This window comes from Pelophylax lessonae (genome assembly GCF_965119305.1).
Source record: "Pelophylax lessonae genome assembly, chromosome: 1".
NCBI classification, from domain to species: Eukaryota; Metazoa; Chordata; class Amphibia; order Anura; family Ranidae; genus Pelophylax; species Pelophylax lessonae.
In genome coordinates this window covers 332,772,865-332,794,835 of record NC_138768.1, presented here as the reverse complement: position 1 = coordinate 332,794,835, position 21,971 = coordinate 332,772,865, and the positions used below count along the sequence as shown (strand labels likewise).

The 21,971-nt window shown below is 46.7% G+C and overlaps 1 protein-coding gene across 2 annotated transcripts in view; it reads left to right on the top strand.

The window, feature by feature from the left end:
* Nucleotides 1-21,971, top strand: part of TM9SF1 (transmembrane 9 superfamily member 1) — a 43,403-nt gene that overhangs the window by 5,997 nt on the left and 15,435 nt on the right. The window lies entirely within an intron of this gene.

Here is a 21,971-nt window from a genome sequence, read left to right as displayed (position 1 = left end):
CCCCTCTTCTCTACAACATAGGCATGTGGCACCATGTACCAGGGCATGATTTCTAGGTGATGTGTTACCATAGTAAGGACTAGGGTTTTTTTTTTGTAACTTTGGACTTGGGATGTCCTACACTTTTGTGGAAGATCATGCAGTTTGTTAATCCCAGCAGTCGTTAACGATTTGCTCAAAGCAAATCTATTCCTAAATCCATGGTTGCGTGGCATTCTGGTTTTCAAGTCTTCTATCCTCAATACTGTAGAGGAAGTGGGTTCTTCTTCAGGGATCAAAGTCCCTGTGGGGTGAGGTGGTCACTTCTGATTGGCTGTCCAGTGTTGGAGTCTTCTCAAGCTCTAGAAGATTGGACATCTTGACAACGTCACAAAGAGGTGCCTGGTTGACCCTAGCACAGAGTGCTGGGATGAATCAGTGGTCGTCTTTGAGAGGTGCACCTACGGGGGATATGGCTTAGGTAGGTGAGTAAAAAAGAGTTTTAGAAAGTATTAAAAAAAAAAAAAAATAATTCTTGACGGGAGGATCTTTGTAGTATACCGTTCTGTTCCTCTTGCACTAAAGGCTCTATACATGGTATGAGTTAATACATGGAATGGTATTGTTGGAGGAAGACAGTTGTGAGAGTGTTCAGGAGGCTTTGGTGATGCTGTCATGGTTGTTTTATCAGTACTGTAATGATGTTGTATTGTACAATGGTATTGAGGCTGTTCTGGAACAAGTTTACTTTGTTTTTAATAAAGTTTTTACTGATGTATAAGAAAAAAATACATTGTGGATAGGAGGAATAGGAGGGAAATGAACTTTGCCCGTATAAGTCTTTTTAATTTACAATGAATAAGGCAAATTAGAAAGCAGAAGAACCAGCAATTTTCATTGGTTCGGCAAAGCATCAGATCCACCTCGCCTCAGTTTGAATGAAGTTGTAAACAGTTAAAGTGCAATGCTAGGTACACACAGCAGGTTGTTTTTTTGTTCAACTCAGTGGGTTGAACAAAAAATAAATAAACTTACAGATCGCCAAACTAACACATCCGATGTTACTGCGGCAATATCCCCCACTGAGCTATCATTTTCTGACAAGGGGACTGCCCCCTCCAGAACACTGAGATCAGCGCTCGCAGCCAATGGCTGTGAGCGCTGATCGGATGCTGGTTTTCTAGCATGCTTGTTCGACAGAAGCTGGTTGTGAGAGGATGAGGAGCTGTACATATGGTCCTAAAGTCGCCCAGTTCCTGCTGTCCCGACTGATTTTCGGCACGTGTGTACAAAGCTTATGTGTTGACAAAAACAGTCATTACATTTTGAATAGAATAGAGCAGGGTTAAAACTGGTCTTTCCTTCTCCCCCCCCCCCCTTTTTTTTTTTTTTTTTTTTCTTTAATTGGTCAGTGTCCACTATAAGTAGATTCTCACCCCCTCTGTTTGTCATGGTGACCATTATCCCTGAGACAGAAACTGATGGGAAATGCAAAACTTTGCATTGTGACAGTGTCTTCTAGTTTCTGAGGGAAATTAGCCTAATGGAGCACAGATGGCAAAAAATAAGCTGCCAGGGATCTTAACCCTGCCCTACCTAAAGCTAAAAAAGAAGTTTTAGCTCTATACTCTATCCTATCTATAGCTGCAATTGTGGTTAGCAAGCTTTTTTCTGTGTTGGATCACAATATTCATTAATCAAAATCTAACCATTTCCTTTGAGGTTGGAATCTGTTGTGGTTCTTCTTTACTTTGGCCACAGGTTAATTAACACATTCTCTTATAATGTGAGTTTTTGGTCTATAGAAATAATTTTGTAATGACTATAACAGGGTTTCTCAACCCATGGTTCCATAGAACTCTAGGGTTCCTTCAGAGGTTTCTACCGGTAGCTTGAGCATTGAGCAATTTCTGCCCCTCAGATAATTCCCACTGACACCATTGATCTTTTTAGTTATTTGTAAGAGGGTAATTCTTCCCAATGACCACAAGTGTAAGGAGCATTCTTCCCACTGACCATCACACTAATGCACCATGAGTTGTAGACTTAGTAATTATTTGCAGGGGTCCCTGAGATCGGAATGTTATTTTACGGGTTCCTGTGTGTTGAGAAAGGCTGGACTATATAACGTGGATATTTGGAGGTCTTGTGAATTTGAATCTGTAAACGTGTTCGGTTCTGCTGTGTATCAAAGAAGCCTATTTTGTTTTCTGTTTCCATGGTCTACAATGTTTGTTACACAGCCAAGAGCATAACTGAAATGCTGTATGTACTTGAAAGGAAGCTTTAATCTAGCACTGTTGTTAACGTTTTTTTTTTTTTTTTTTTTATCCAGAAGAATACTTAGTTAACATTGAGCCAGTGCAGTACAGCCATTAGATTAGATTCATAAAAATTTACATACAGGCAACTTCAGCAGCACCATGTCACCATGCATATGCACGTAAATGTGAGTTCTGTGTATTTAATTAGTAACCATACCCCCATTCCTGGCACCATTGTATATATCTATCAACAAGAATAATATATTACTCCGAAGATCTACCGTGCACTGTCGGGCCCCTTTCACACGCGCTTTCTGATCCAGTCCGCCTGTTATTTTTTTAGGCGGACCTGATCAGATGCTCCATGTACCTCTACGCAGCAGCAGATGTCAGCGGAGACCTCTCCACTGACACCCGCTGCTATCTGATCCGATCCTGTCTGTGAAATCCGGACGGATGGAAACCCTATTTTCCATCTGTCTGGCGAGAGAGTGGGGCTCTGACAGCTCTGTCACTGCAAAGTAAGCCGAGACAGCTGTCATCTGCCTGCTCAGCGGGGATCGCCGGATCGATCCCCGCTGAGTCCACCGAGCGCACTGCTCATGTAAAAGGACCTTCACTGCGTGTCTCAACTGCATGTAATATAAAAAAGCATGAAGTCTGGTAGATTAAATTTATTCTTCAGCTCTGCGAAGGGAAGTAGTGAGCCATTGCCAAAGATTTGGCTAAGGTAAAGCACGCCATAACCTCTCCATTTAGCACCGTGTTGTAGCTTCACTAGCTCCGGTAGTTCCCATTTGACATGATAGTGCTTTACTCTGTGTATCCCGTAACCCCCTGAAGATATTTAGCCTTATTGCACACGTTTTGAATAAGATTGTACTTCGAGTATAATTTATGTGGTTTAGCCAGCGCTTGAGCTTCCAGAGCCAGGGGGAGAGACTTCAACTGTACCGTATGTAGCATCACATAGTGCGATGATCCACAGGAACATGGAACTTGTTCGTCTACCCCTTGCAGTGTTACAATAAGTTCTTGCAATTGGGCAGAAATATAGTAAAGTCAGGGATTAGGTAAGGCCAGTCCACCAGCACATCCCTAGGGAGCTGTAAATTTTCAAGCTTTATTTTAGGGGTCCGATTGTTCCATATTACAGTACGAAATATTGAGTTCACAATTCTAAATGTGGGATCACCTTTGGGGAGTTATGAAGGAAGTAGAGTAATTGGGGCATGAGTATCATTTTGATTAAATTTACTTTCCCCGCAACAGACATACGAAGGGAGATCCAAGTTTTAATACGATCTCTAAATCATTGGAACAGTGGGGATAAATTAATCTGACTATAATCCAGAATATTGGGTGTTACTTGTACCCCTAGATATTTAAAGGAGGAGGCAATTGGGGTAGGGCTATCCAAGTCATCTCGACCTGAAACATTGTCATCAATCTGCATCAAGACTGAATTGGACAAATTGATTTTAAGTCCCAAGTAGTTCCCAAACTCCGTAATGTTAACATTGTTAAAGTTGGTGTAACTACCTCATTTATATGTTAATTATTTCTGCATAGAAAACTGGCTAATGTTAGATTTTTTTCTTTTTGCATTTACAGTATTTTATGGTCTATGTAGGTATGGGGCAAGGTTCTTGACTTGTTTGGTATAAAGCCACTTTAAAGTTGGTATAAAGCCAGTTTAAAGTTGATGTTTTACTGAGAATAAATTTAACTTTAAAAGCCTTTTACTGGTTACCAGTTTAGAATTAAACAGGAGGTCTGGTGCTTTTGCTATCATGTTCATTGGCGATACCGCACGTGTGTGGTGCGAGCACTGTTACCTATAGACCCCTTCCCGTCGCATGTAAAAGCGATCCAGCGGCTAATTTGCCGTCAAGATTGCTTTTACCAACAAGAGAATCTCTGGCCAGGAAAAAAGATAAGAGGATGATTCCTGTAGCTGCACACATCATCCTGGTATAACCACTGCAACTCAAGGGATGTAAGGGGACGTCCTTGGGCGGTGAGTGGTTAGCTTGTTAATTCTGCCATAAATAAACTTGTTCTAGGGTGACAACTGTAGTGAGCAGCATTGTCACCTTAGGACAGGGTGTTAGGACTAAATAACACTGTTTTAGGACTACAAAACACCCCCACTTTTTCTCCACAACAAGGGGAGGTGTTTTCTATTCCACCGAGGTGGCAGGGAACAATGCTAGCTGATAATGGCAGAGAGTGCAGGAAGTTATCAGCTTACAAGATTTCTAGCTAGATGAACAGCTAATTTTTTGCTTTTGCTGGGAAAGATATAGACTGCTTGTAATTGTATATTTAGCAGAACAAAAGAGCGCACACATAGGAACAATTTTATTGTTAGAGTTTACTGTACATACACTTTGGAGATTGTAGCAGGAATCCTTTTTGAAGGAATCTTTATGTATGGCCAGAAGGGAAAGGACTTTTCAATATAAGGTCTCCTGCAACAGGTAGACTTTCAAAGCTGGCAGCGTTGTTTAAAAGCGGGGGATACAATGGGAATTTGAATCTCCTCTTTTGTGTATAAAATGCTATTTTCACAGGTTTGAGCTGGCATTGGCAAAATAACACAAATTGTCTTCTAAAGTAAGGTTGGATTCAGAGGTATTTAGGTCCACATATAAGTAATCAATAAACTAGGTTATATCTGTGATGAAGGTAAAATAGGAACTAATTGGTAAATTAACCTTCAGTATGGTTTGGGTTGATTCTCTAGCTAATTTATTTACCACAAGATAAGTTAACTACTATAATCTGAGTCCAAGCTTGACAGAAATTTAAATGGGAAAGAGAGGTAGTCTATAGCAGAGTGGATTTGATTTAAATCAAGTAGATTTAAGTCCTAATTTAAATCGCTAGTAAAAAGGCTTGATTTAAATCATTATTTTTAAAGAGCAACTGTCATCTCTGACCTGCAGCGGCTCTTCCTCTGACCCTCTGTTGACTCACTGACAGTCCCATTCTCTTTAATGGTGATGTGGCAGTGACACAACAAGGGGAGGTACTTGACGGCAGCAGGTGAATGGATGCCCGCCAACAGGGCTGCCATGACATGAAATGACAAGTGCTCTTTAAATGGTCTGAGCGAAAAAAAAGAACATAGCAGATTCCTCCTTTCCCATCAATTGATGTGGATGAAGAAATCTCTGCCAAGAAAAGTGTTTAAAAACATATAGTGAAGCATAGGGGAGATCCACCCTCTGTGTCCACCCCATACCCTATGCTTCGCCATATATTCTCCTTTTTTTTGTTTTTTTAACTGTGGTGGTGAAATCACCTCCTACATCGCTTCAATCATTGATTTACATATGAGAGCAAACGCTGTTGCTGTCAGAATAAACAAATCAGTCCTGCAGCTGATGGGTGTACCTGCAAAGCAAACAATGGTTAACAATAAAACACAGTAACAAAACAAACATTACATTATAATACCATACAGTACAGTAAGGGTCCTTTCACACGGCCGCTCCGTGTGTCCGCAAATCATCCTATTTTTTTTGCGGATGATTTGCGGACATAATGTAAGTGAATGGCACTGCGGATGTCAGCGGAATACCATCCGCTGACATCCGATTTTCCTCCTTTCAGTTCTGTTCCCTTTTTTTCGAATGGAACAGAACCCTATTTTTTCATCCGTGTAAAAAATGGAAAGGAAGGAAAATCGGATGTCAGCGGTGTCATCCGCTGACATCCGCAGTGCCATATACTTACATTATGTCCGCATATCATCCGCAAACGGATGGGATGATATGCGGGCACACGGAGCGGATGACACAAATGTCATCCGCTCCGTGAAAAAAAAAAAAAGTCCAGCAGCGGACTAAAGCAGCGGAGCGGCCGTGTGAAAGGACCCTAAAACAGTAGAATGGTGCTATCTGCAAAGCAAACTATGGTTACAATAAAACATTACAGTATAGCAGTATATTATAAAGTACAGTAAAACAGTAAGAACAGAAAATTAACTCAATAAAACGACAACTATTTTTTTTTTTTGTAACTGTTAAAAACTTTAAGCGTTCCAGGCTAGGGTCTCTCAAAATGGGATAGCCATCTAACATCTTTCAAGACCCAGTGTGAAAGTGTGCCCTAGACTGTGCTGTGCTGTACCCTATACTAATACTCTACTAGTGTGTGGTAGCGATGGAAACAGTCCCCGATGCAGAGATCAGGTTGGCCAGTAAAGGAGGGACAAAAAAAAGCTGGTGTCACGCCTATACCCGCGTTTTCTACAGACATCACATCTTCTTTGGGGTGCTCCTTGGGTAGGGGTACCAGGGTGAACATCTGGCTCATTGCATCTGAATTGTGAATTTGGGCCACAGCACCTTCTGGATATAGAAGGGCGGTGATGATCTCTTCCTGGAATTTTAGGAAGGATTCAATTCTTCCTGACACTTTGTATAGCATATAAGCCCTCAGCAGAGCCAATTGGAATAAGTATACAGACACTTTCTTGTTCCAGCATCTGGCCTTATGGACAAATAAGTACGGCGCCATCGTCTGGTCTTGAAGTCCACCCCTCCCATGTTAAGGTTGTATTCATGGACACAGAGGGGCTTCTCAACACCAGTCGCGTTGCAATTTGGACTGTCGTATCTGCGTGAATAGAGGACAACGAAAACCTTCTTTGTGTCCCTCCACTTCACTGCAAGAAATTTATTACACTTCAAGCAGGCTATCTCACCCCCATCTAAGTCTGGAATCTACAAGCCGTTGGGGGAAGCCCCTGCGATTAGGTCACATTGTGCCACATGCGCCAATTCCAGAATCAAAAAGGTGACTAAAAAGTGTTACTCTTGTGTGATTATTTTTACACGTATAAATGGTACCCCTTTCCGAATAAGGGTGACACCAAGTCCCAAACAATCTTGCCGCTGCTTTTTATGTAGTCTGAGCAGTTGGGGGGGGCTCCACATTGCTATCTTTTCCCTCGTAAACCTGGAAACTACATGTATAGCCTGTTGCCCTGTCACAGAGCTTATACATCTTGACCCCATATCTGGCACGCTTGCTGGGGAGAAAGTGTTTGAAAACAAGGCAGCCAGAAACTTTAATCAGGGACTCATAAAATTTTTAGTTGAAGTGATGTTGTGAAGCTGGTCATATCCAGGGTCACCCCAAGGACGACAGAGTTCATTGTCATTGAAATTCATGAACCGCAAGATTTGCGCATATCTAGTCCTTGCCATGGCAGCAGAGAACACAGACATATGATGAATTGGGTCAGTGGACCAATATGACCGCAACTCACTCTTTTTAGTAATGCCCATGATAAGGGATAGGCCCAGAAAGGTTTTACATTTGGAAACAGTGATACGTTTCCATGCAAATTCTCTGGCAAGTGTAAAATTTGGATTTGCGGTGATAAATTGATCGCTATATAAATTGTTTTGGTCCATAATAGATCTGTACAGATTTTCCGTGAAAAACCGCTCATAAATATCAAGGGTAGTAAAATTGTTTCCACCTGAATTCCAGGTTGACCAGTGAATGGGGGAAGTACGGGCACTGCAGAAGTGGTGGGCTCCCAATCAGGATTTGCAAGCGCATCAGGAAGGGCTCTATGGCCTGTCTTCGAATTATTGGAGGCTGGTGAACACTACTTGTGTTAGCCATCGCACCTGCTTGAACTGCACTTATGGAACTCGCCACGTTACTTCAGTGCTGGTTTGACTTCGACCAGGATGTACTACGCCGCTGGTGCTTGCCAGTTCACCAGAAGGTTGAGCTGCACTAGTACTGACACTCCTGCTATATTCGAGAACCCTGCGATTGTTGCACCTCCGCACCAGAAGAACAGGGTCGGGTACGCCTGACCTTAGCAGGGACCACTCCATCATCAGAGCTATCTGTCAGGGTGCCGCTGCTCTCGACAGGTTCGTTTACTGAGCCTGATTCTAACAGGCTTCCCCATCGCTCTCATCTGTCATGCTCCGCATTGTGTAGGCCCCTTCACTAGTGTACCTCTGTTTGGACATTTTGCCCAATAAATTTATAGGTACCTAGTGTGACTCACAGGTAAAAAAGCACCTGGTTGTCATGAACTGTTTAAACCGCTACCAAAAAATGTAACTGCTAGTGCTAGCAGAGATCAGGCCTGACTCTGCTAAGGCTGTGGTTTAGTGTGCTGTGTAGTGGAAGTGATCGTAACCTGCTGATATTGCACTTCTTGGGGGCTGGGCAGGGGGGGGGGCTAAACACAGGTGCTGGCAGGTGTCGGGGCTGATCCTGCTAACTCTTCATTTTGGGAAGACTATACTAAACTTTTGGGGAAACTAATATAGTTCTGATCTGGTCAAAGATATTCATCCGTTCAGAAACTATACTAGTAATGGAGGTGTTTAGTGTGTGTGTGTCACTGCCAATCAAAGGGTTAAAATTCATTACTAAATATGCGGCGGGCAGTCTGACACTGTCCTGGATTGACGTTAACTGATTTCACCTGTGACTCTAATACAGTGATCAGAAAAAAGATCTGTACACTATAATAGTGACACTGTGACAGGGCAATGAAGAGGTTGACTGGGGGTGATCAGGGGGTTAAATCTTTATTAGGGGATATATGGCAAATACCCTAAACTTATCTGGGACTGATGCGAACTACCACTAACTGCCTCTCACACTAACTTGCGTCACAAGTGAAACTAATACAGTGATCAGTATATTATCTGTATGCTGTATATAGTGATAATGTGGCAGGGAGTGAAAGGGTTAACTGGGGGTGATCAGGGGGTGACAAATGTGCCAGTGTAGTGCTTGTGTAATCGCATGTCTGATGTTCTGTCCTTTCACGCTGGAACCGAAAAGGGCTCCAGGAGATGAGCTTGCATCATTTTCTGTGCCTGTGTTTACATTACACAGGCACAGGACATTCTGCAATTGGCCAGAACAAAATCATTGGCCTGGACCTGATGACTGACTGGTTCTTAACCGAATCAGCAGATCGCGGGGATGGAGGACGCGCGTCCCCTATCCCCGCACGCAACTGACGTACAGCTACAGTAAAACTGCGGCGGGTGGTTGGCAACTGGTTAAATAAAAAAAAAAAAAAAAATCTGATTGCCACCCCCACCCCCTCTGGTCTGTAGTGCATAGTACATGCATTTCTTGAATAAAGGTTTCAGCAAACTCCAGACAACAATCCATCCTACCCCTCCTACTAAATTAGCTATGAGGGTTTGCAATGCTGCCAGGGAGGGGGAGTGGGGTTTCAGACATTTGTTAAGTCTATCTAAACCCTAATATCAGTCCTTGGGTGTGGTGACTGCATTATTATCCTTTGTCCTCCTTAGGTTGTCACTTGGTAATACACTTTCTGTCTTGGGGTGTCAACACTCACTCACTGCACTATATCTATGGAGGAGCAGCTTTGCCACCTTGACCTGCTCTTGATTCGATATATAAACAGCCGTCTTCATCCTATTAGGCTTTACATTGCATTGGGATGTTCTGTAGTTCAGTGATCGTTGGGAAAGCAGATACAATTGTTTGAGTTATCAGTTCTTTACACAGGAAGTTACAAGGACACTGGAATTTTTGCAAAATCAGCAGGCGTTTTTCTGTGCTAGCAAAAAATGTAGAGAGCCTGAATAAACAACATTGATGCGTCCACTACATCTCAGCACTGTTAGTTGAAGTAAATTACATTAGTGGATTTAAATATCCTTTAAAATTTTCAAGCTCATGATCCATAAACAAAGCACTTATACAGATAACCGGTGTGTTAGGTTGCTACATGGTAACTGGTTTTGCTTGTTTGAAACTGTTCACAGAAGCTGGTTGAGTACATTAACAAGGATCATAGGCACTCCTTTTGCAAATACTGCCACACTATTTTATCAGGCCTGTCATCAGTCTTAATTTGATGACTCTCCTCTTAATGGCCCTTTTTAAAGCGTTAGTATACTCATGTTTTTACTTTTACCTACAGGTAAGCCTATAATAAGGCTTACCTGTAGGTACAATTAATATCTGCAAGGTTTAGGAGACATTTGCCCTGCATGCAGCCGCTGACGCTAGCGGCGCATGCGCTCTGAAGGTCCGGCAGACCTTCAGAGTTCCTTGCCGGGCACTTGCGCGCGGGAGTGATGTCATCGCGGCTCCGGCCACTCATAGCACCGGAGCCGCCAAACAAACCCGGAAGAGACGCAAAGGGAGCATGACCGCTCCCACAGCGGTGTCCGGGGGTCCGTGTTGGGGCTTCGTTTTAAGGCAAGTATGCGATGCATACTAGCTCATTATGCCTTTGTCTTGCAGGGTTTGTCTTTTTTTGTTTTGTTTTTTTCGGCAGTATACAACCGCTTTAAATTAATCAGTCATGTTGGAAAACCAGCATTTGATCAGCGCTTGCAGCCAATGGCAGCAGTGCTTATCAGTGTATTCTGAAAAGTGGAGAGTCCCCACTGTCAGAATACAATAGTTCAACGGGGGACATCAATGCAGGGATCTGTCAGTTTTTTTTTGTTTTTTTAGTTCAACCTGCTGTTGAAAAAAACAAAAAATGTAAATCTGCATACATCACTTTAGACAATCTCCAAAATAAAAATAAAAACACAATCCCAAAACATTACTATTCAACAGTTTTATGACCCTTCTCATCTCTGTGACTCCTAGTCTAGTCAGACTCCCCCCCCCCCCCCCCCCCTCCTAGTCCATAGCCCACTCCTTTCCTTATCTCACCAACTATCCAAGTTTAATTACCATTGATGTGTATATGTGTGTGTGTGTGGTTTTTTTTTTTTTTTTTTATTTCCTCACCCAATGGGTAACTCCACTTTCGGGGGGGGGGGGGGGGGGCGGAGAACATAAAAAAAATATATAGTGTATACAATTCAAGACATATTGTAATTGAACGTTATTAAAAATTACCTTTTAATTTTCAATCTGCAGCGCTGTCATTTTCTGTAAAATGCATGAGATATGGAATCCTGGAGGCGTTCTGTACACAGATGGTGTACAGAACACCTCCTGAAAAATGTAATTTCTCTTTCGTTCATTGATGGACACGGCTCTATATCTTCTTGACCCTTCAGTTATGCTGCCCCCTACAGGAGAAAAAAAGATTGACTACGCCTATAGGGCAGTCCCAGGAGGTATACTCCCACTTCCTGCTATAGGTCTTCAGTTTTTTTTCTTTCTAGTCAGGAGTAAGGACCTAGTTCCTTGCTGGGATCTCTGGTCCTGGCATTTTTTCCAACGGAATGTTTTCTTTTTAATATTTTCTGTTCCTGTGAGAACTACAATCAATTTGGTTCCCGTGAGAACTACAATTGACTGCCGTACTGGCCAGCGAGCGCGACCTGACCTTAGTTCTGCGCTAAGTTGGCCGCGACATAGCCCAACTGGACAGGGGCTGGCGAGTTAAACGCCTCGCAAGGATGTATAGCCCTGGTCACAACCCTGGTCACAACCTGTGTTGCAGCGTGCCTCTGGCCCGCCGCCCCCCCCATTCCAAGATAGTGTGGTGGTCTGCCTGGAGTGGTGCCCACCCAGTTCCATGGTCGGGTGAGTAGTTTCCCCCTCTCCCTTGGTGGTCTTTCGGGGTGAACGTGTGCCCCTCCCTGGCATGGTCGGACCCCCGGGTTCCCCTCCATCCCCCCAGCCTCTCTAAACAGTCACGTGGGTCTTTTGGGCTGGGGGGGAGCGGATGTTTTATCATCCACAGGTACGCGCCTTACGTGGCCGGATCGGGCTGAAAATTTAGGCCACAGCTTTGCGGCCTACTCGCGGCTGACTACCCAAGCTGTCCGTGTGACTGACCAAGCTGTCCGAGTGACTGATCAAGCTGTCCGAGCTGCTGATCAAGCTGACAGAGCTGCCGGTGGGCACGCACCTCACTCGGCCGGGTTGGGCCAAAAAATTTAGGCTGCAGCTTTGCAGCCTATACGTGGATGACTGACCAAGCTGTCCAAGCTGCTGGCCAAGCTGACCGAGCTGCTGACCAAGTTGATAGAGCTGCTGACGGGCATCCATCGCCCGCTGCCCTGGGTGGTCAGCTCTGCTAGGGCTTGCGGCTGGGCGCCCTCAAAACTTTAGGCCACGGTTTAGGGCCTACTGGGCTATGTGGCTGCTTTGGGTGCCGTCGTTGGGGGGTGGCCTCGGTGAGTTTAGCTGAGGCTCCCAAATATCTCCTTATGTCCTATTATGTCCTCTATGGAGGACGACCTTCTTGCTTTTTTTCGGCATTTAATAGGTGGTCCTTTTTCTCAACCTTTTGGCCGGCATCTCCTTGCGGGACTGAGGTCGGCGGCCTCCCCTGCTTATGTTTTCAGGGTGAGCTTAGTATAATGCGACCTACTGGGCCTGCGTCCACGCACTTTGAGCGCTCTCCCAGTGAGGATGATTCCTCTTTTACTGCATATGCGCATGAAAAGGCGCTGGTGGATACACTGATTGTATCGGTGCGGGAAACCTTAAATATGGAGATGCAGCCGCTGCTGCGTTGGAGGCGCAGGTCCCCTTGGGGCCCACAGATCCTCTTAAGTGGCAAAGGTATTCCCTCTTTTCCTCGCCTACTGTGACCAAATTGTCGCAAATCAGTGAAGTTTCAAACGCAATATGGTGGTGCCTAAGGGTTTCGATAGACGGTATCCCTTGAGGAGTCTCATGGGCAGTCCTACCTGTGGTGGACTCTCAGGTCTCCTCCAAGCTGAATAAATCCCTGAAGAAATCCACCATAATTCTGGAGGAGAAGTCTCCAGTTTTTAAAAGATCCTTTTTACAGGAGAGCTGAGACTTTGGTCCGCCACATGTTTACTGGGGCCGGTTCCGTCCTTAGGCCGGTGTTTACCATAACTTTGGTGTCACTGACTGTCCTGAGTGGGCAAAGCTTTTGCACCAGGATCTGGAGGGGGAACAGCTTCCACCTGCCTTTGCGGAGCTGGTGGACTATTTGGTCCAGGGGGTTGCAGTTTCTCTGTGATACCTTTCTGGATGCAGCTCCCTTAGTCTCTGGGCTGTCTGTAACAGCGATGATCTTTCAGCGCATGATATTGCTAATATACTGGTCTGAGAACTAGACTTTCCTGGAGGCCTTATGTGTACTTCCCTTTGTGGGAAATCACCTGTTTGGAGCCTCCCTGGAAGGACCTCCTCCGGAGGGTCTATTAGGACCTTGTCTTTTATGCTGTCTTTCCTGACCTGCAGACAAGCCCTCTTCTGCCTGAAGGGGTGCCATCACCCGTATTTGGGGTGGGGGAGGGCGTCTCTGCTTCCTTCTGGACCAGTGGACCTCCCTGATTCAAGACAAGTGGGTCCACAAGCTGATTCGGCCCGGCTACAAGATGGAGTTTTTAAGCTTCTCTTTCAGAGAGGTTCTTCCAACCTGCGTTTTATCCCCAGACTGCCACGAGGTCTCTTCTAGGCAGTGCAAAACTTGACACTACAAGGGGTGGTTGTTCCGGTCTCAGAATCTGAACCTTTGTTCATGGGTTTTATTCAAACATGTTTGCAGGTCCCAGGAAGGAAAACGAGGTATGTCCAATCTTGGACCTCAAGCTCTGAACCGCTTTGTGCGGCGGGTACAGATGTTTCAAATGGAGTCCATTCGTACGGTAGTGGTATCCCAGTATCAGGGGGATCTTCTGGCCTCTATTGATTATTGACGCTTACCTTCATATTTCGGCATATGTCGGTCATTCCGCTCCCTCCACTTGCTGTGAAAAAACAATAGATTAGCTGGCGCTCTAGATAAATACAGAGGGGTTGGTGTGACCAGTGTATGGCGGGCCATGCACTGTTACTTACAGTCACTAAAATAACAACAGTGCATCTAAGTGCAAAACATACTGTAAAGGTATGAAAGTCCATAACAAAGGGCTGGCTCCATGGCACAGGGAAGTCAGGCTCTGTGGAAAGGGTTAAAAGAAAGACACACGCTGCGTTCCAGTCTGACACGCGGAAGCAAGCTGATCCCAGAAGACAACGGCCGGCTTTGTTTGTCCTCCTGTTCCATCTACCAGCTTCCATCTGCTTTCTGCTCCCGGACACTGGACTTCATCACGCGGCGATACGCTGCGTTCCAGTCTGACACGCGGAAGCAAGCTGATCCCGGAAGACAACAGCCGGCTATGTTTGTCCTCCTGTTCCATCTACCAGCTTCCATCTGCTTTCTACTCCCGGACACTGGACTTTGGACTCCATCTCCCGGCACCAGTTTTGAGCCTTACACCATGTACCCCATGTGAGTTTTTACATCTGTGTGCACCCCTGGATTAAACATACTGCACTTAGAGGCACTCCGTCTGTTTCTTTCTTTTATCCACTTTCTGTCGGCAAGGAGCATTATTAGGAGGTCTCATCTCAGCCCATCGGATTTTCACAAGTGTTGGCCCAGGTGTTGGCCTTGTTGCGCCAGCGGGGGATTGCGGTACTGGAGTACCTGGATGATCTTTTTCTGTGAGCAGAGTCTCTGACTGCTCTGATGGACAACCGGGAGATTACTGTGCGGACTGCAGGAGTAATGGCTCTGGTTCCGCCCACTTAGTTGGGACTATCTGGGTCTGTTCTGGACTCGGCCTCAGCCAGGGTGTTCCTCACATGGGACGAGTTCCAAAATCTGTCCACACAAGACCTCTGCAAAGAGAGATTCTTGTCATGTGGGGCAAGAATCCACAGTCTCTAGACAATCTGATCCTGTTGAGCCCGGGGTACGTGAGGGTCCCTGATTCGGTGGCTTCGCTCTCCGGCGCTTCGGCAGAGTAAATCTTCCTTCCCCTGTACTGGACGGTGGTCACCACGGATGCCAGCCTATCCGAGTGGGGTGGTGTTTTTTTGGCACAGATTGTGCTCAGGGGGTCTGGACTCTGGAAGAATCCAGACTACCGATCAATATACTGGACATTTCCTTTTGGAGGTATTTTCATCAGTCGTGTCTCCGGTGGGGAACTCCCGAGTTGGTCCTGTTGACCTCTCGTTTCAACAGGTAGGTGCTTGGCTAAGTGGCACAGTCTCGGGATCCTCTGGCCGATGCCACAGATGCACTGGTGGCTCTTTTGGGGCCAGTATCGTCTGATACACGTCTTTCCTTTTCTAGAACTTCTGCCAAGACTCCTGCGTAGGCTCGAGGCAGAAGAGATTACGGTCATTCTAGTGGCTCCAGACTGGCCTCACCAGATATGATACGGTTGGTTGTCTATGTTCCTTGGAGATTTCCTCTTAGAGGAGATCTAATGGCTCAAGGGCCAATCTTCCATCTTGCTTTCTTGCATTCGCTGGCTTTAATGGCTTGGCTGTCAGAAGCCAGGTGCTGAAGGCTAGAGGGTTGTCCCACAGAGTGATTCCCACACTGCTGCAAGCTATTAAACTTACTTCTAGGTAGAGTAACCATCGCATTTGAAGGGCGTATTCTTGGGATTCACCCCTGCTCCTTTTCAGTGACTCTGAGTTTGGCTTCTACCAACGAGGTGTTTGAGCAGCTCCTGGCCTCGGGTACCATCAAGAGCCAGGTTTGGCCTTCGCGATTTTGCTTTCATCAATGGCTACGCTTCTGTGGTTTGCACCTTTTGTTCAGGGGGTTCACCACTTGGCTCCCCTAGTGCGTTCTCCATTGTCTTTGTGGGATCTCAACTTGGTACTGTCAGGTCTTCAGTAACCGCCGTTGGAACATATTTGCGAGATTCCTCTTCTTACAATGTCCCAGAAGGTAGCCTTCTTGGTGGCATTTTCTTCTGCACGGAGGGTGTTAGAGCTGGCAGCTTGTCTTGACGGTCACCTTACTTGGTGGTTCACGGAGATAAAGTGGTGCTTCGTCCCTGCCAGTCATTCCTTTTTAAGGTCATCTCTGGTTTCCATTTAATTAAAGACATTGTGTTGCTTTCCTTGTGTCCTAAGCCTAAGCACCCTAAAGAGATTGCCTTACATTCTTTGGCTGTGGTTTGGGCAATCAGGGTGTACCTGGCAGCGACTGAGTCATTCCGTGAATCGGATTCCCTATTTGTCCTTACGGATGGTCGGATGGCGGCCAGAGTTTCCGCTGTTGGGATGGCCCTACGGCACATGGTTTGGCTGAAGAGCTGGTCGGCTGACAAAGCTTCCAAGAAAGCCATGACTGATCTCCCTTTTCTGGGAGAGCGTTTGGCGACTCACTGGATAAGTTGATCAAGGGTCTGACTGGCAGGAAAAGTACTCTTCTTCCCCAATCCCCCAAAGGTAAAACACCCCATGCTAAGCAGGTTCCTTCCTTTACTGCTCATAAATGGGTTTTTTTAGTGCCCCCACGGTGCAAGAGAAAGGTAAGTCGTTCAGAGCTTCTGGAGTGTCTAAGAAGCACTGGGACAAGTCCAAGACCAGTCAGTCCGGTGCTGCGGACAAGTCCTCTTCAGCATGAAGGGGCACCCTCACTCGTTTCTGGGGTGGGGGAACATCTGCCCTTCTTTCAGGAACCCTGGACTTCCTTCGTTCAGGACAAATGGGTTTGCAAACTGATTTGTTCTGGGTACAAAATTGAATTTTGGTCCCGGCCGGGGGATAGGTTTTTCAAGTCTCCAGAGCATTTGAAAGATCTTCAGGAAGCTGTGCATGACCTCCTGTCTCAAGGAGTGATTGTGCCTGTTCCTCCGCAGGAACGCTCTCAAGGTTTCTATTCAAACCTGTTCACAGTGCCCAGAAAGGAGGGCAAGGTGCGTCCAATCCTCGATCTCAAGGCTCTGAACCGCTTTGTGCGGGTGCAGAAGTTTTGAATGGAGTTCATTCGGTCGGTGGAGGCATCCTTGATTTTCTGGCCTCCATCAATACCAAAGATGCGTATCTGCACATCCCTATATTCAAGGGACATCAGCGATTCCTCCGCTTTGCGGTGGCAGAGGGGCATTGTCAATTTGTGGCGTTACCCTTTGGTCTCGCCTCCGCTCCCAGAGTTTTTACAAAGGTCCTGGCCCCTGTGCTGGTCTTGGTACGTCGGAGAGGAATTTCAATTTTGTGATATCGGGACGATCTCCTGTTGCAAGCAGACTCTCATTCGGATCTGTTGGACAACATCTCTATTACTGTTCAGACCCTTCAAGAATTCGGGTGGACGATCAATTTCAAGAAATCTGCTCTATCCCCATCCGTACGGGTCACTTATCTGGGGCTGACTCTCGACTCCACTCTTGCGAGGGTCTGTCTCCCCTTGGGAAAACTTCAGAAGTTGCAAAGGGCAATCAGGTTGCTGATGGAAACTGATCAGTCCTCCTTCGGGCCTGCATGAGGGCCCTGGGTCTGATGGTGTCAACCTTCGAAGTGGTCCTGTTTGCTCAGTCTCATTCCAGGCATCTGCAGAAAGAGATTCTGGCAAAATGGAACAGGGGCCCTCGGTCATTGGACCAGAAGATTTGTTTGAGTCATCTCACAAAGTCAACTCTATCCTGGTGGATCCAGTCGCCTGCCTTGTTTCAGGGCAAGTCCTACCTGCCGCTTTTCTGGATGGTGGTCACCACGGATGCCAGCTTGTCAGGCTGGGGTGGAGTGCTGTGGAAGATCTGTGCCCAGGGGACTTGCACGTCAGAAGAGTCCTCCTTGCCAATCAACACTCTGGAGCTAAGAGAGACCAAGCTTTGCCTGTTCCACTAGACGAGCCGGCTACGCGGCTCTCCGGTTTGGATAGTCGGACAATGCCACGGCTGTGGCTTACATCAATCATCTAGGGGGCACCAAGAGTGTCCTGGTAGCCAAGGAGGTGGCCGAGATTCTGGTCTGTTCCAGCTCTTTCCACAGTTCACATGCCGGGAGTGGAGAATTGGCAAACGAATTACCTGAGTCGTCAGGTGGTTGGCTCAAGGGAATGGTCCCTTCATCTGGAGGTGTTTCACCTCCTGTGTGTTCGGTGGGGGACTCCAGAGGTGGATCTGTTTGCGTCTCTCTTCAACAAAAAAGTCCAGAGGTTTGTGGCCAGGTCTCGGGATCCTCTTGCCGATGTCAAAGATGCTCCTGGGGGCTCCTTGGAGCCAGTATCGGCTGATTTATGCCTTCCGTCCGCTCGTACTCCTGCCGAGGTTTCTTCGCCGGGTGGCGGTGGCAGGCATTCCGGTCGTTCTGGTGGCACCAGACTGGCCTCGGCGGACTTGATACACAGACCTGGTAAAATTGGTCGTAGATCCTTCATAGAGACTTCCTCTGTGGGAAGATCTGCTGTCTCAGGGACCGATCCTCCATCCTGCTTTATGGTCGCTGGCTTTAACGGCTTGGCTGTTGAAAGCAAGGTGTTGAGGGATAGAGGCCTTTCTGACTCGGTGATTTCCTACCCTCTTGAAGGCCAGGAAGTCAACATTTAGGAAGATCTATCTGTGACGAACGCCCTTTTGCTGGGACGTTCGCCACAGGCTACTGGAGGAGTGTGGAGGCCAGCCTCCTGCCCACGGACTAAGGGCCCTGGCTTCTAGGGGAGCGCGGCTCTGTGTGGGGGTGTATGCTGGGGGACCCTTGGAGTACTGTTACTTTGAATTCAAGTCCCTGTCACCCCAAGCGACACAGACTGTAGGCCTAAGCTGAGCTGCCTACAACCAACAATGAGAGACTAAACAGATGCTAATGACATAAGACTCAGCTATGGTATACTGGGGGGGGTGTGAATGGACACTTATAATAAGGTGTGTTGAAAATGGAGACGGGCAGTCTGCGAGCCTATGTCTTCTGTTTAGGATCTGTTTAGTGTGCTCACACTGCTAGGAATGCGTATTTGGCTATGTTTTGGGCTTGTTGTTTGTTGAGTCAATTATGATAATGCTAATCCTGTCTGAGCCTATTGTTTCTATCCAGATGGCCAGGTATGTTAATTATGTTCTGTATACAATGCATTTGCATGATGTTATCAAGCACCTAAGACTGTATATATTGGAAGTGAGTTGTTGGAAAAAGAGTCTTTGTTTTTACCCTTCATCGAGCTTAGGCTGATGTTTGGGGGGGGGGGATTGGGGGCCATAGTCACTGCATCACGTGGGATTCGGGAGACCTCAGATGGAAATACTTGGTCGAAGTATTGGGGGTCCATTACACTATCATCATACGTGGAAATCTTACATTTCACGGTGTGAACCTCTGCAGCTGCACCCTCGCTTGTTTTCTATAGCTAGGGTTTTGGCCTTTTTACAAACAGGGGTTGAGCAGCACCTGGCGTTGGGCACTATCAAGGGTCAGGTGTCGGCCTTGGCTATTTACTTCCAACGTCCATTGGCTACTAAAAACCTGATTTGCACTTTTATTCAGGGGGTGCGTCATCTGGCGCCTCTGAGATCTCCGTTACCTCTGTGGGATCTTGATCTGGTTTTGTCTGTTCTTCAAAAGCCTCCTTTTGAGAACATTAGGGAGATTTCTCTGCTTTCATTGTCAGAAGGTTGCCTTCCTAGTGGTTATTACTTCTGCTCGCAGAGTATCTGAGTTAGCGGCGCTGTCCTGTCGTTCACCTTATTTGGTGGTCCACAGGGATAAAGTGGTTCTCCGACCTAATCTGTCTTTTCTCCCTAAGGTGGTGTCGGATTTTCATCTTAATGAAGACATTGTGTTGCCTTCTTTATGTCCTAAGCCTAAGCATCCCAAAGAATTTGCCTTGCACTCTTTGGATGTGGTTCGGATGATAAGAGTTTCTGACGGTTACTGACGGTTACTGAGTCCTTAGAAAATCAGACTCTCGAATGGTCCTCCCAAAGGTTTGGCTGCATCTACTGCGACCATTTTCGAGGTGGATCAGGCAGACCGTTGTTCAGGCTTATTCACTCAAGGGTCAGGTTCCTCCTTTCCCTGTGAAGGTGCATTCTACTAGAGCGCTGTGTGCCTTTTGGGCTTTTCGCCATCAGGCCTCTGTTGTACAAGTTTGTAAGGCAGGGACTTGGTCGTCTGTGCACACCTTTACAAAATTCTACGAGGTGGATTTGTTGGCATCTTCGGATGCCTCTTTTTAGGCGCAAGGTTTTGCAGACTGCTGTTTCGTAAGAGAATGTTTTTGTTTTTCTTAGGGGCATCTCTACCTGGGTGAGCTCCTGTTGTTGGTTGAGCTTCATGTTACCCAGTGCGCTTCATGTTACCCAGTGCGCGATGTTTAGCATTTGGAGTTTACGTTACTTTCTGGTTGAGTTCTTCCCACCCCTCATGCCTACACTGCTTTGGGACGTCCCATTCAGCTAATGAAGATGGAGGCTGTCGATGGACAATGGAGAAAACAAGATTTTTGTAAGATCTTACCGTAAAATCTTTTTCTCTGAAGTCCATTGACAGACGCAGCACCCGCCCCTCTGATATGGAGATGGACTTCTGAGAAAAAGATTTTAAGGTAAAATCTTACAAAAATCTTGTTTTTCCTGCTTGTGTGATTGGTTTACTGATTTTCCCAGAAGTCTACACTAAGATACAGATCAGAGTTTTGTCATCCCCTGCAACAAAAATGTAATTTCTCTTTCGTTCAGACACAGCTTCAATTCCTTAGACCATTGAGTATTATGCTCTCTCTCTCTTCAGGAGTAGGACTAGTTGGAAACCTTTTTGTTTACGCCCCTGGGGGGCAGTCCCATAGGGTATACCATCACTTCCTGCTGTAGAACTCCAGTTTTTTCTGCCTAGTCAGGAGTAAGGACCTGGCTCTCTGCTGGGATCTGTGGTCCTGGCATTTTTTCTTATTTAAATGGAATTTTTTACTTTTTTCTTTATTGTTTTTGTTCCTGTGTGAATTACAATCAACTGATCCTGTGAGATCTACAATCAACAGCTGGATATCCTAGATCATTACGGTCTTCCCAGTCCGGCCTACGAGCGTGACCCAATTATTAGCTCCGCGCTAGGTTGGCTGTGTCATAGCCCCACTGGATGGGGGCTGACCAGCGAGTGAAACACCTGGTGAGATTGCATAGCCCTGGTCACGACAACAGTCACGACCAAAGTCACAGTGTACCTCAGGCCGCGGCACCCCCATTCCGATATGGTGCGGTGGACTGCTGGGAGTGGTGCCCACCTGGTGACCATGGTATGGTGAGTAGTGTCCCCCCTCCTTTCCTGCGGATATGCTGGGGTGGTCGAGCCCCCCCTGGGATGGCCCCCCCTCCTGTGTCCTTCCACCCCCTTGTGCTTGCCCCTTCTCCTTTAGCGGGGCCCCCCCCCCGGTCCCCTTTTTTGGGGGCATGGGTGAAATTGGGTATGGGGGCTGCATGGTGCTGGGCTGGAGGAGCGGTGGGTGATGCCGCTGTTGGCCCCCTGTATGGGGTGTCCGTACCTGGGTGCTTGCAGGGGGGGGGGTCTCCTGGGGTCTGTGAACTTTTCCCTGGGGTCCAGGGTCCCATGCAGCGCCGTGCGGTGCCGCCATTTTGCCGTGGTCTCTGTATTCCCGGCTGTGGCGGTCATGTTTGTGCAGTCTGGCGGCCATATTTTTTGTTTCCCCGTAGTTTCAATGGCGGCCATTTTCCTGTAGTCTGATGCAGTGCTGAGGCTGCAGGGGCCTCTAGTGTCAAGTAAGCATTTCCTCTTCCCCTTCCTGTAGTGTGGCAGATGGTTTTGGCAATTGGGTGGTGAGTCTCTGAGGTTATATATAGCCTAACTCTGGTGTATACAGTGCCGAGGGTGCGCTGATTCTTGTGGTGCTCCAGCGATGCACAGGGGGAGGGGCCTCCTGTTTTTGGAAAAAAATAAAAAACCTCTTTGCTGAGCAGTGTGGCTCCGTTTAACCCTTTATGGTCATGGAGCCTATGGAGCACGTTTCACCACCCGATCCATTCCTAGAAGTTGCAGGACCCTCTG